The following is a 15,504-nucleotide window of genomic DNA, read 5'->3' as shown; positions in this document are numbered from 1 at the left end:
ATCATAAAATTTCAAGACTGTTCATAACTCATCAATAGCATAATCTAAAACATTTGATAATTTTAAAAATTAGTCCTCGAGTTAGGTAAATTGGGCTAAAACAAGCTCAAAAACATAAAAATTACTAAAAATGGCAAGGTTTACCTATCAAACGAGGAACCTAAGCTTGGCCGAAAGTTTTCTCCTCTCCTCCCATGGCTATTCGGTTTTTGAAAGAAGAAAATTAAAAAGATGATAGTTATTTTAGCTTTTATTTTATTTACATTATGTTTAATTATCAAATTGTCATTTTCACGCTTTTAATTTCCATTCAATTTAAACAATTTCAAGCTCATTACCGTCTACAATCATCACCTATGGTATATTTACCATTCAATGAGGGTTTAATTGCACAATTGGTCCTTCAATTGTTTTAATTTATTAGTTAATTAAACTTTATTTCAATTTATCCCTAAACTAACTAGGACTAAATGAACAAATAACCCAAAAGTTAGTGGATTAATCATATCCACCACCGCTTGGACTTTTTGACCATGGTTAAATTACCATTTTGGTCCCTTTACTATTTTAACTCTATAACAATTAACTTTTACATCTTTTACAATTTAATCCTTTTACTGTAATTAAGCAATAAATCATCAAAATTATCGGACCAAACTTCAATTCACATGTAATACATTAAATATTTACGTCATTAAATTATGGAAACGAGGTCCTAATACCTCATTTTTAATAACCACTTGACTTTTGAACTGAACCACTTATACTAACTTTTAATTTAGTTAGTTAAAATTCCTTAAATCAAAATTCAATATAAAAATTATTATTGACTCGTATAATTTAAATACTAATTATACAAACTCACTTGTCGAATTTGTAGTCTCGAAACCACTATTTCCGACACTATTGAAAAACGGGCTGTTACAGTTTACATATCGAACAAGGTTGAATGACATGATACAAAATAGTATGATCATACATGCATAAGAATTTAAATACAATGATCTTGCAATGTGAAATACTAACTTATTGGTTGTCTTATGGAAGGATGCCTAGGATATGACATGTCTTGCCTTTTGTTTTCAATACTTAATTTGTTATAACGATAAGGTATGCTAATTTAATTTTCATATGAATTTACTAAGCTTCGAGTAAACTTACCTTTGTTTCATTTTCTTTCTTTGTAGATTGTCAAAAAAAAGTGCTGACGATTCGATCGTCTCCGGAGCTCACACTATCCACCAACTCTTTTGGTAGACTTTTGCTCAATTCGACCTGGTTATAAGTAGCATGTAAATAGGTGTAAATGGTTATATAATGCGAAGTTGGAAATTATGTTTTGTGCCATTTTGATATGAATTATGTGTAATGTTAAGCCTTGATGTGTAATGGCTTGTTGTGGCATGAATTGGTATTTATGTTTTTAATCATTTTGGTGAACTTTGCTTGATGAAATCTTGGCATTTGGAATGATGATCATGTGGTGGTAGTTAGGTATGAATATTTGGTATGTTTAATTTGACTATTACCTTATAATATATATATATATATATATATATAAACAACGCAAACCTAAAAGAAATGAAAAGCCCGTGTCGGTCATTAAGATTCTTATGGTATTTAAACTATATATAACTATGTAATGTTTAAACCACACAATTAATTATATAAACTATTTTGACTAATTAATAACATTATAAAAATATAGAGATCAAATTATGTTAAAAATTAAAATGTATAAATTAAATTTCAAATTTAGACATAAAAGGAAAAAAACTAAAATTTAATATTTTACGTGTAGGGAACAATTAATAGTATTATAAAAATATATGACTAAATTATGTTAAAAATTAAAATATATAAATTTAAATTTAAGTGTAAACGAGGAATTAAAACTGAAATTTAACTAATTAAAATGTAAAAAAGATTGGGTATGTCACATGTAAGAAGAAGGAAGATCCTTTTATATAGATTTCAATATGATTAATAAATATAAAAGTAATACAATAAATATGATAAATACCATTTATTAAATAATCTTGATTTATTAATTTTAGTAAATGTTTATAAATTACTAGAAAAATATATTCATGCACGAATTAACTACACATTATATAATTTAAAATAGAGACTGTGTGGTTTAGCATTCGTTAAGGTAACGGCAGACAGATTAGCTTTAGCATTTTATTAGAGATATAATTATAGCTAATAAGTAATAAGAGAAGAGAATGTGACCATACGAGGTTGCGCGAGAGAATCCCTTTCTATACATGGTATTGGGTTGTGTGTTGTGTCGGTATTATTAAAAATAAAATAAGGTATTTTCCCAATTTAATATATTTAATTTTTTTAAAAAAAGTATCATAAAGAATTTTAAATATTTTCATGCTAATATATGTTAAATTTTATATTTTAATTCAATTCTTTTAATCAATTTCTTCTACTTTAAAGAAGTAATAAAAATAATTTAATGAATTCTATTTTTAGTTTTACCCTATGTGGGTGAGTGAGCAAACTCTAGTTGGATTTTTTTTTTATGGCTATGAATTAAATTTCCACAAAAGTCCTAATTACTCCAAACTTAATATTTTTGGGTGTTTGTGTTATTTAATTATAAACTTCAACAAAAATTGTGTATTTTATTTTCTACTCTTTATGTCAAAGTGCATACTTATCATTTGACCCCTTTTATCTAAAAAATCATTGTTTCTGGTCATGTCAAATTTGTAGAATCGGTTTTTTCTTACACCACATCCCACTTCTCATACTTGGATTCCCTTTGCCCTTAGTATTCGAAATCTTACTTCATCAAGAATTGCCTTTGCACAGTGATGCTTCATAAGTCTCCAACAACTAATTCCTCTCTTCAACCCATAGAAATATAAACCAACCTGCAACCTCCACAACCCATTCAAAACACCCCATGAGCCACCAAACTAATACAAAAACTCAACCTTCACATTGGAAAATTCTCTTCACCTATCTTTGAACCTATTAAGCCCTTAAAGATCATGATTGGCGTCAAGCAATGTCTGAAAATTATGATGGTCTAGTTCGTAATGGAACATGAGAGTTAGTTCCATCTGATGGTATCACTAATCTAGTTGGTTGTGATTGTATTTATCATATTAAAAGATATTCTGATGGTTAAATTCACAAGTTTAAAGCTTATCTTGTGGTGAAAGGCTTTCATTAAGGCCTGGTCTACACTATCACAAAACTTTTAATATTAGTATCAAGCCCACCACAATAATACTTGTGCTTAATATTGCAATAAGTAATGCATAATCACTTCGTCAATTGGATGTTGATAATGCATTTCTTCGAGGCAAACTCTTTAAAAACATTTTCACGACTCAACCTTTTTGCTTCATGGACTCTGATCATCCCACATATGCTATGTAAGCTCAGACTATTTATGGTTTCAAACAAGTTCCTCATACTTGGTATCATGAGTTGTGTCAGTTTCTTTTTAGAAATTGAAATCAAGAATTCACATTCAAACACGTATGTTTTTATTCTCCAAAGTTGCTAACATGTCCTATTTTTACTAATGTACGTTGATGATACTTTCATAACTTGTAACAGTAATGGTCTTTTATCTCAATTTATAGATTGTCTTGTGCAATGCTTTTATATAAATGTAACAGCCCGAATTTGGGGTTAGTCGGAATAGTGGTTTCGGGACCACAACTTCGACGAGAAAAAAAATTGTTTTCATTATATTTTTATGGTCTACGATTTCACAAAATGATTTTGTGAAAATTTCGTTCGAAAATTTTGACGTTTGGGCACTCAATTTAGTCAAAATGACTAAATTGTAAAAGTGACAAAGTTGAGTTCTATATATTAGAGGTGTCCAATTGTTATGAAATTTTAAATTGGAGGTCTCTATATGGTAATTAGACCATTGGTTAAGTTGATGGACAAAAATGGGTATGGTTAGGCATGTTTCTAAAGTTTTTCATTAAGGGCATTTTGGTCATTTAGTTATTAAAATGAATTAAAAACAAAATTAAAAGCCAGTTTTTGTCCATCTTCAACCCCTAGGCCAAAAATTGCATGGAGAAACCATGTCTAGGGTTTTTCAAGCTTCCAAGCTCGATTGTAAGTCCGTTCTATCCCCGTTTTTAATAATTTTTACGTTTTTGAAATCCTTGTAACAAGATTTACCAATTTTTACCATTGTTTTGAACTAGGGTTTGTGTTTAAAAATTTACCCATGAATTATATACATGTATTTTGATGTTTTATGGAAGAATATGAATGTTTAGAGTGTGATAAACAATTTGTACTAAGTAATTTTCGATGAAAATGCCTAAAAGGATTATTTTGTAAAAGTTATAAAATATGTCAGAAGTGTGTAAATAAGTGAGTATTGTGGACTGCTATAGTTATGAAAATAGTTCAGCTAGGCCTAAAATGTAAGGAAATTAAATAAAAATTATTTTACGAGCCTAGGGGCAAAATCATAATTTTGTAAAACTTTAGGGGCAAAAACATAATTTCTCCAAAGTATGATTTTTGGATTGGAATGAATAGTGTGAATTTTATATAAGTTAAATGTATTGTTATAAATCAAGAAAGACGAGAAATTGAAATTTATCGATAAAAAGAAAAGTGAGAAAAAGTGAAAAATTCCCGAATAAACCTTTGGAATAAAAAGGGATACGAATGAAGTGACAGAAATGATCACATATGTGGCATGAATTGTGTGTAGGCCACTATGTAAAAGTGAAAGTGATGGTCACGTGTGTAGTACTATGTGCAGGCTACTACGTGTACCGGAATGATAAGTCGCATGTGTAGTACTATGTGCAGGCTACTATGCGTACCAGATAGTTTCGATCACGTGTGTAGTACTACGTGCAGGCTACTACGTGTATCGGATGGTAATTGTCACATGTATAGTACTATGTGCAGGCTACTATGTGAACCGAACATCATTAATTAGTAAGGTGGTTGCTATGTGCTGAATCCACCGAGTATCAGTTATTATTCTGAAGTGTTCATCGGGAAATTGACTAAGTGTAATTGAATAATGAATATAGGTGTGAAATTGAATTGAATATAGACTTAGAAATGGAAAAGTGAATTTTGAATTGAATTGTGATTGAAAGTGAAAAAGTGAAATTATGAAATAGTACATTTAGCAATAAAATAGTTTAGACAGCAACAGTTGTGTGACTTTGAAAAATTACCAAAAATGGTTGAGATTGAATTAGAGGCTGAATAATATATGAAATTGAAGTTGAATGAGTCTATTTTCACATAAAAGAAACAAAACAAGCAAAAGAGTTATATATTTTGAGATATTTGAATTTTAGTTAGATAGAGATAGAAAGAGTTTGGAATCCCCTGTTCTAACTTTGGAAAATTGTTAAAAATTGTAAAAAAATAAATATGGGATAAAGTTTATATGTTTAGAATACTCAGTGAATATATTTTAAAGAGAAACAAACGGAAACAATATCAAAATTTTGTACAATGAGATAATTAATTTTTAGTGAAGAGAGGTCAGAACTGTCGAGCAGTGAAACAGGGAAAACTTTAAAGAATAAACTGTACTATTTGGCTAAACAAAAAATTTTGAAAATTTTATGGTAGGAATATATATTAATATAGTTTTGGGGAAAATTTATGGATCTTAATTTGGAGTTCTGTAGCTCTAGGTAAAAATAATTTAGTGACTCTGACTCGAATAGACAGCTTTGAATATACATGTGAGTGAATAGTGAAATTGTAGTTAATGTTGTTTAAGTGTGTTATACACATTAAGGATGTGGAATAGAGAGGAGGAGGAGGAAAATTGGAAGAACATATGAATGATTTGTGTATAATTGGCCATATGCTCGATTATAATCGATAAACGATTGAAAAGAAATGATGTTTATAATTGTGCATTATTAGTTATAGTTAAAGTTCATGTGAGAAAATAAAGTTTCATAGTATGTGTATGTGGTATACTTGGTATATGATTTGGTATGGACCAATTTCATAAATGGTTTATGAATTAACTCATGTTGATAAGTTTGATACATAAATAAATGTGGTGTTTATCCATGCTTATAATGCTTATACTATATGTTTATTTGGCTAGCATGTTTGGTGTGTATGCTTAGGCTTTGGCCAAGTTGTGGCTGGATTACGCCACATTAAATTTATAAAATCATGTATTGAGATGGTAAATGTCTAGATGGAAATATGCTTGTGATCATAAAAGGGTGGTAAGGTTTAAAGTTTGTAATCTTTATTAAAATGGTTTATCATGTGGTTAGTCTTCAAAAAGACTAGCTTGCGACTATGGTTGAGTGTAATGTTTATATCTTGTGTGATATGCATAGGAAACGAGAGTGGAAAGGAAATGAAATACTAGGTTCATGCTTGAAGTGTAAAATGATGCAAAAAGGGGACGTTAAGTTAAACGATAAATATGTATTAGTATTGGACTTAATGAAATTGAATTGTACGTGAATTAAATGGAAATTGCAAATGATATGATTTGAATTAAATGAATTATTGTGGTATTGAAATGTATATTGGATTAAGAAATTGAATTGAATCGTGAACATGAGAATCGTGAATTAAATGAAATGGAAATGAAGTATTGAGTTGCATGAGTATGTATTAGGTCTCAGAAGCCCTATTTGTTACAAATATAGTATTTTGAAGTTATAACGTGAATATTTATAAAAGCATGTTAAAATTTTGAAGAGTTTCAATTTGAATGAAATTTTATAACTTGGTTTAACATGTTTATAACTTTATATGTTCTGGTAATGCCTCGTACCCTATTCCGTCGACGAATACGGGTAAGGGGTGTTACAATGTGACATCGCCAGATTTAGTCATAACGTTTAGACCGAATTTGGGGTGTTACAATAAAAGATTTTCGGGGCAAACTCTTATTTTCTTGGACTTGAAATCATTTCACATTCCGATGGAATTTTGCTCTTTCAACAAAGATATGTTAAAGACATGCAAATTATAATTGAAAACTTTAATTCAAAAATATAATGATAAATATAAATAATTGATAAGTGTTAAAGGTAATATGTTTTAATCCTATTGTTAATACAATTTTAGGCGATTATTCGATGTTAATGGTGAATCTTATGCTACTAATTCTTTAAATTCATGTCTTTATACTTAGCAGAGCATTGAGAACAGAAAAAGCGAAAAATGAGCGAAGTAAAGTACAGGAGCCACACGAGCCGACCCCTTCCACATTGCCGTGTGAGCCACATGGGTTGCCACACGGCTATGTGGCAGACCGTGTTGATTTCACGAATTGAGACTCTGAGCTGCAGGAAAATGCAATTTATAGGTTTTTCAGGCATTCTAAAACATATGTATGACAAAAATAAAAAGATAGGAGTGAGCTGCCATAGAATACTCAAGAAAATAACTCGGAAAATACCATTGAAGCCAATTCTAAAGTAGATTTCCGTCAAGATTGAAGACTCCTAGTTGATTTCTCAGGAGATTATAATGAATTTCTTTATTTCTTTCAGATATACTGTCTCTGAGATGTTTTTATTTGCAAGCATGAACTAAATTTCTAAATACCTAGGGTAGATGAACCCTATGATGAACTTTATTGTTTGATTTTTATTTTACGCAATAAATACTTAGATCTTGTTCTCAATTATGTGTGCTTAATTCTTGGTTTGATATTTCTAGAATATTGATCCATGTTTGATATGCTTAATTCAGAGGAGGAATATACCATGTTTAAGAGTAGATCTTGCGTAATTGAGTGGAGTTGCATGCAATCTTAGAAATAGGACGACATAAATCTACCGGGTTAAAGTCAAATCTAATAAGGGAATCCATAAATCGAGTTAATGCGATAATAGTGGTTTTAATTAGAAAGAAATTTCAATTAATCAACCTAGAGTCAGTTGCTCTTATTCTCGAAAGAGATATTATCAAAATTCAGTGATTTCTACTGATCAAGATATTAAGTAAAGAAATTGTATAATTTAGATTGATAGTGACAGATAAAATCTAGGTGAATTCTTTCCTAGGTATTGTTACACTTTTTGGTTGTTCATCGTTTATTTGTTTGTTTTGTTATTTGCTATGTTCAGTAGTTAATTAAATTAGTTAATTTTAGTTTTTAAATCAATCACTCGAATTATTCGATTAAATAATAGAAAGACAGTAATTACTAGTACTTTTAGTCTTCGTGAGAACGATATCTTTGCTCACCGTAGCTATACTATTAATTGATAGATGCACTTACCTTAATCAAATTTTTAGTCAGTTTCGTGGACATCAATCACAACAAATTATAATGTCAAAATTTAATTTTTAGCTTAAGTATTGTTGATACAGTGATACAATAAGGAGGAGACAAGGAAGAGATGGTGGTGGTTGCTGCAGAGGTCGGTTTATCCAGTCGGGGTGAAAAGCTAGAAGTTATCAAAAGTGCTGGTGAGGGGAGTGTTGAGGTTGAGAGTTGATGATAAGTTGATACAGCATAGGCTTGGTATTCTCGGAGAGTCGATCCCTCCTTCATCGCTCCTGAAGGTCCAATATAAGATGATGTTAACTTGTTGGACTTATTATCTAGCCATCATTATAGAACGCGTGGGGCAGATATTCAATAGGACTAGGATGTCTATGATGAGACAAATCCTATAATTCACTCTGACTTGATAATATAGAGCCATTGAGCCTACATTGTGTTTGATGACTAACAACTATATATTCTCAATGAAGCTTGGGGATCTGGGTGGCAGATGACTCATATTTGTTTTGATGGTCGTCTCGGAAAGGAGGCTTATTGATGATTTCTCGATTTGTTGGTAGCTGATGTACAATTTGAGTGTCTTTCTAACTTGCAACTTATAGATTAACCCTAAAATCTAAAAACAATAAACTTAAAATAAATCTTAAAAACATCATACAATAATATTTCTACACTACACCAAAATAGGCTTTTAGCGGCGCTTTTTTAGGCCTTTAGCAGCGTTTTTAGCGCCGCTAAAAGAATTTGCGGCGCTTTCCCACAAACGCCGCTAAAGACCATGACCTTTAGCGGCGCTTTTCCCACAAATGACGCTAAAGACCATGATCTTTAGGGACGCTTTTTTGACAAACGCCGCTAAAGACCATGACCTTTAGCGGCGCTTTTCCCACAAACGCCGCTAAAGACCATGATCTTTAGCGGCGCTTTTCCGACAAACGCCGCTAAAGACGATGACTTTTAGCGACGCTTTTCCGACAAACGCCACTAAAGACCCTGACCTTTAGCGACGCTTTTCCCAAAAACGCCGCTAAAAACCACAACCTTTAGCGACACTTAAACAACAAACGCCACAATGAAGATGAGTTTTAGCGGCGCTTTTTAACAAACACCACTAAAACATGGCTTTTGAAAAAATATTTTAATTAAATAATATTTATTTGTATGATAATTATTATATTATGTTTTGTTTTGTTTTTAAGGATAAAAATATTAATTAAATTAAAATTTCTATTAAAATTTTAACTATAAAGCTAAATATATATTTCTATGTAACAGGAATATAAATTCGTACCGATTTCAAATATTTCCTATAAAAACCTGTCATGACAGTGATATATATTGCATGCTTGATAATATATCAACCATCACAACCGCATATATTTCAAGACAATTCACAATTCTTAAACACCCATTCTCACAGAAAAATTTGCTAAGTATGACAGGCTTCAGATTGTTGAGAAAAATCAATACAAAGATTTATAACCTCAAGCTATCAAACAATTCCATTCATCTAAAGACATCCTTCATAGAAAATTTATGAGCACTATGTCATACTCATTTATCAGCTATTAAAAAATTAACGGCATGTATGACCTCGCAATTCAATTAATCACCACATTTCGTCCAGCAAGCACTTTATTGGCTTTCTATAAAATTTAAGATTCTTAGACTATCCCTAGAAATTATCAGTCTAGATATTCAACACCACATTTAAAAGGGAAAAACAAAGATAATCCGTTTTTAATGACTTTTCCATAATTAGTGACTACAAAATATGCTACTCAAAACAATAACATTTGAACATGCTAATCAAAATTCTGGACCGCTAGACACAACATAAAAAACCTCTTGATAACTTAAGCCACGAGTTGCATGCATAAGATTTTGGTGGACAAAAATACCAAGCCGAGGAACAGCAGAAGCAATTTCAGTCTTCCATGGGCTGATTCTCTTCTGTCTGTGCTTGGGACACATTGACTTTGATTTTTGGAAGACAAAGAGATGAATCTTGTGCAAGTGCGAGCGGAGCTTTGACCAAGTGAATGCCCAGCTCCAATTGCTTCCTTGCTTCTTTCTGCCTCTGGACTTTGCCTGTCTTAAGCCTGGAAAAAGATTTAAAAATGGAAGGGTTATTATTTACTAAAGTGCATGTCATAATATCTTTCAATGGGAACTGAAAGCACCACAAACCAACCTGTTTTTGATGTGGTCAGATGCCCTGTCTGATCTGATTTTATCAATCTTTTTAATGGCCTTCAGAGTATTCTCTGCAAGGTTTCTATCATATCTCTCCGGCCTATTACGTTTTCTCTCAAACTCAAATGTTGAATCCTGGTGCAAAAAGAAAAGAAATAGAAATCATGCAGTGTTTTGGTATAAGCATTGTAATAATGCAATAAAAAGTCCAAAATCAATGCCTTAGGTCTATCACCTGTGTCATGTCCTTTCCATGCAAACGCCTATAGGCCTTGGTTCATTTTACTTTACGGGGATTCCTCTTCATCTTGAAGTTCTTGTGGCATTTCGATCTACAGAAACAGAAAATCTGCAAATGTTTGGACCATCAGAAATTAAAATCAATGCAAACAGCACGAATGACATGTAGGGAACATAGTACTATAAATTATTTTAATTGATGCCCTCAATCTGGCATAAATGTTGCTGAAAACTGCATGTATCTGAACACTGCCAAGCATAAACACATACCAAGTATCAAATTTTAGGCCACTACATAGAGAAATGCAACAAAAAAGAAAAATACTGCAACGAGAGTAACTAAAAAATGGATGAGAAAGACAGACAGGCGACTTCTGGACAAACCAAAGGCCAACTCCATAGAATCAAACCAAATGTGTAGCATGATAAGCCAATATGGATAATAACTAAATAGAAACAAACAAAAGCGAAGAACCTTTAAGAGCAATAAAGTAATATAACCTTTGAATACATGTAAAAGTAAGAAAGAAACTCCTACCTTGGCATCGTTGCGAACAAATTGAATACCATGCCCCGGATATACAGTGGAGGAACAAAACCAGCACTTCTCTAATCTCATTCTTCTTAAATTAACTAACAAAACACAATTTCCTAAACAGAAAATAACATTGACAATATCAGAAATCATTTCATAAAGAGACTAATTAGCAAAATTTAAGGGGGTATCACAATCTTAAATTGCATAAGTTGACATTAGCATGAAAAGAGAATCATGTATAACCTGAAGCATATGATACTTCCGTACATTCAATTCATCAGGTTTTCAAGTTTATTCGTCAGAAATTATCAAGCATAGACGAGACATAAAAACCCTAATAAAGAAATTCCACCTAATTATTTTACCCAAGTGAAATATTATAGACGGTGAAGTATTAAACCATTCCAGGTACCATAAAATAGAAATAGGAGTCATTTCTTACCGCAAACTAGCTACAATAGCCAACACACAATCCCTTCTAGCTCCTATATAAACAAATAATCATTAATCCTATTCACTGCATCCCAATCTGACAAGCTTAGAGTAGTCAATAAACCAATTATTCATTAATGTATAATAACAAAAGAATCGAACATTTGGTCTCTATAATGCAAATTAAATGACAGCTTTAGATGAAATTAAAATAGGAGATACACTGTAGAACATACAAAGATAAGGAAAATAGTAGCAAATTATTTCTTACATGCATTGTAAACATGTTTGCGCCGTAAAGGTGGAGCACCTACTCACCATGTACTGACCAAACTTCTCTTTGATTGCAGGCAAATTAGCACCACCACCATTACCTAGCTCAACCTACTAGTTAACAATTATAAATTTTTTTTCTACTAGTTAACAATTATAAATTTATAATTTTTTTCTCATCAAAAATCTTTTACCAAATTTTCTTATATTTTCTCATCAACCAAACACCCAAAATACAGAAATATTATTAACTCATGTTAACAATAAATGCGTTAACGATTAGAAATAGTATTCTTCATTTGGAAGCCAATGAAGCTACAGAAGGATGAATCATTAATTTGTAACGAAAACTGCATGGAACAGTGGCTAGGACAAAAAGGAATACAGATTTGAACTTAAAAACTGCATAAACTATATCAATGTAGGCATAAGTAGAAGGATGTTCTGGTTTTGCTTGTTTAGACTAGTTGAATTTTGAAATTCTTTATCTTTTCCCTCGGTATAAAGATGATATACTTTTACATGTATTTCTTACATGAACGGCACTAGTGGTATTTGAAAATTTGAATAGCAGCAACAATTCTTCAACAGTTATAGAAAATGGCATCAGCATATATAAATTGTCTAACTAGGTAATGTCATCATTATTAAAAAGAAAAAAAATGACTATCAAATCTGTAGATATCTACCTGCTTGCAAGGTCAATACCAATAAGGTCCTTTACAGTATCTATATTTTCACTATAGAAAGAAAAAAAAAAAGACAGCGAGAGATTAGAATTTTTTTCTAAAAGAGATGTTTGCTGCTAAATTAGAAATATATATGCTAGAGAAGCATTGCAGTGGCAAAAGAACTATGCAAGGTAACACTGCTCCAAATAAGAGATCCCTAATTTTGAAGAAAAAGTTTGATAAACCAAAAGCAACAGCTTCAAACTGTTTCAGTTGTTTCAGTTGTTAAAGGCACCATGGACTTGCTCAAATTTTGCCAGTAAGTATAACTCAGTATATCTAAATGACAAATAACAAGAAACCTACCTAGAACCAGCTGATCGAAGAGACTGAGAAAGAGTGTATAAAAGTTGTGTCCAACACTCTTCAGCATCCTGTAAAAGACCCCAAATTACATATCAGAATATAAACAAATCTGGGAAGAACAATTACAAAAGAAAATGATAAAAGTTTGGGAAGAACAAAATAAGAATTGAATTTCATCATTTTTATTAAATAACGATAGATATGTACCAAAAGAAAACCAACAGTTCCATATTTACCATACAACCCGCTACGATGTCTGGTAAAAAAATATATGAATTAATCATAAATAATTCAATCTCACGGGCAACCATTAAACCTTACCACATAAGCCACCCTGATTAAACTTGTTTTCCATCCAAAGATCACAGTGCAATGAATCAAATAATAATAATAAATGAATCCCTCAAGTTTTGTTCTCAGTGGAAATAATAATAAATAGAAGCAAAATTAGCCGATAAACACATGAAACACATTAAAAAAGTGAAGGTAAAACAATTGATAAACCGAACTTTGTGAGATAAACATGTAAAAAGCAGATAAAAGAAAATTTGTGAGATAAACATATAAAAAACAGATAAAGTTTGTAACCCAAATTAAACAATTAAATATACCTGATTTCCTGTCTTTTTTTTTCTAAATAAATAGAATGGTAAACCATGGTTGAATTCTTTTTCATTGAAATGGAAGGGAAGGAATTGAGCAAGTAGTATTGGAAACAACTGAAAGAGACACATTTTCTAAGCTGTCATTCAAAATTTCAGTCATGGCTGCTATTATTGCCTCGGCTTGCTTCGAAGGCAGACCTTCCGCCTCTGATCTCCTAACCTATAAGTATAAGCACCATGTCTTCAGATATTTTCAAGATTCCAAAAATCAAACAAAAGTACAGTTTCTAAAACAAAAGAAGGAATCATTGTAATTTACCAAAGCTAAAGTGTCGATGAGAAACAATCGCTTTCCATTAGATTTAACGAGCTGAGAACAGTGCATCCGCTGTGAAAATAGAGTGGGAGAAGCTAACAATCGAATCGCAGAGGGAGGAATCGCAGCGCGTCGTTCTGCTCCTCCAAATTTTTTCGATTGGGATTTTGTGAACAAATCAGCGCGAATTTGGGATTTTTTAGTTTTTGGGTTTTAGGGGGAAATTTGGGGAAAAAAGCAGCGCCAATTTTTTTTAAGCAAAATAAATTTTGTGGCGTTTTAAAAAAAAAACGGTTTAGAATAAATATTAGTATTTGTGGCGCTTTTTCAAAAACGCCACTAAAGTCTCAAAAACTCAATAAAATGACTTCGTTGGGCCTAGTTTTTTTGCGGCGCTTTTCTAAAAACGCCACTAATGCTCATTTTTAGCGGCGTTTTTCGAAAAGCGCCGCTAATGCTTATTTTTAGTGATTTTATTTATTTATTTGTTAAAATTTTTTATTTTATTTGTTAAAAATTATTAGTTAAGTGATTTTATTTATTTATTAATTTTTTTAAATCTAATATTTAAATATATCAAATGGTTTAGATTAAAAATATTTAAATATAAAAGCATTAATTGATTGTATAAAATTTCATCATTTAACAAATCTCAAATAAACCTTAAATCCTAAACCATTTAATATATATAAAGTTTATCGATTATCTCTTAAATAATTTAAACTATAATCATAATTTTAATATATTAAAATTAATATTATCTCTTTCACAATTATATAAGAAATTATTTAATATATAAATTAAAAAATACTAATTAATCTAAACCCTAAACCCCTATCCCCTAAACCATAAATCATAAAATATAACTCTAAACCCCTAAACCCCTAACCCCTAAACTTTAAATCCCAACCCTTAAACAATAAACCATAAACCGTAATTCTTAAACCCATAATCCATAAACCTTAAAATAATAACTCTTAAACTTTAAACCCTACACCATATACCCTAAACTATAATCATAATTAATTCAATATTTTAAAATTAATACTATCTCTTTTACGATTATATAAATTAAAAACAATCAATCATGTACCAAGAACACTATATTTAATATATTAAATTATTTAATATATAAATTATTTATAAAGAATTTAAACTATAATAATAATTTTAATATATCAATTTAATATTATCTCTTTTACAATTATATAAGAAATTATTTAATATATAAATTTAAAAAACTAATTAATCTAAACCCTAAATCCTAAACCCCTAACTCTTAACTCTCAACCCCTAAACCTTAAACCTCAACCCTTAACCTATAACATTAAACCATAAACCGCAACCCTTAAACCCTAAATCTTAAACCATAAACTATAAACCATAACCCCTAAACTCATAATCCATAAACCTTAAAATAGTAACTCTTAAACCTTAAACTCTAAATCATATACTCTAAACCAAAAACCTTAAACTATAGAGATAATTAATTCAATTTTTTAAAATTAATACTATATCTTACGATTATATAAGAAATTATTTAATATGTAAATAAAAAACACTCAGTAATGTACCCAAAAAACTTTAAAATTATTTTAAAATAATAGTAT

General features: G+C 30.6%; 1 pseudogene; it reads right to left on the bottom strand.

Annotated features, from left to right (window-relative positions):
* Positions 1-9,783: 9,783 nt before the first annotated feature.
* On the bottom strand, positions 9,784-11,344 carry LOC107921320 (probable ribosome biogenesis protein RLP24; annotated as a pseudogene).
* Positions 11,345-15,504: the final 4,160 nt, after the last annotated feature.

Source organism: Gossypium hirsutum, chromosome D01 (genome assembly GCF_007990345.1).
Source record: "Gossypium hirsutum isolate 1008001.06 chromosome D01, Gossypium_hirsutum_v2.1, whole genome shotgun sequence".
Lineage (NCBI taxonomy): Eukaryota > Viridiplantae > Streptophyta > Magnoliopsida > Malvales > Malvaceae > Gossypium > Gossypium hirsutum.
This window is presented reverse-complemented; position numbering and strand designations above follow the sequence as displayed.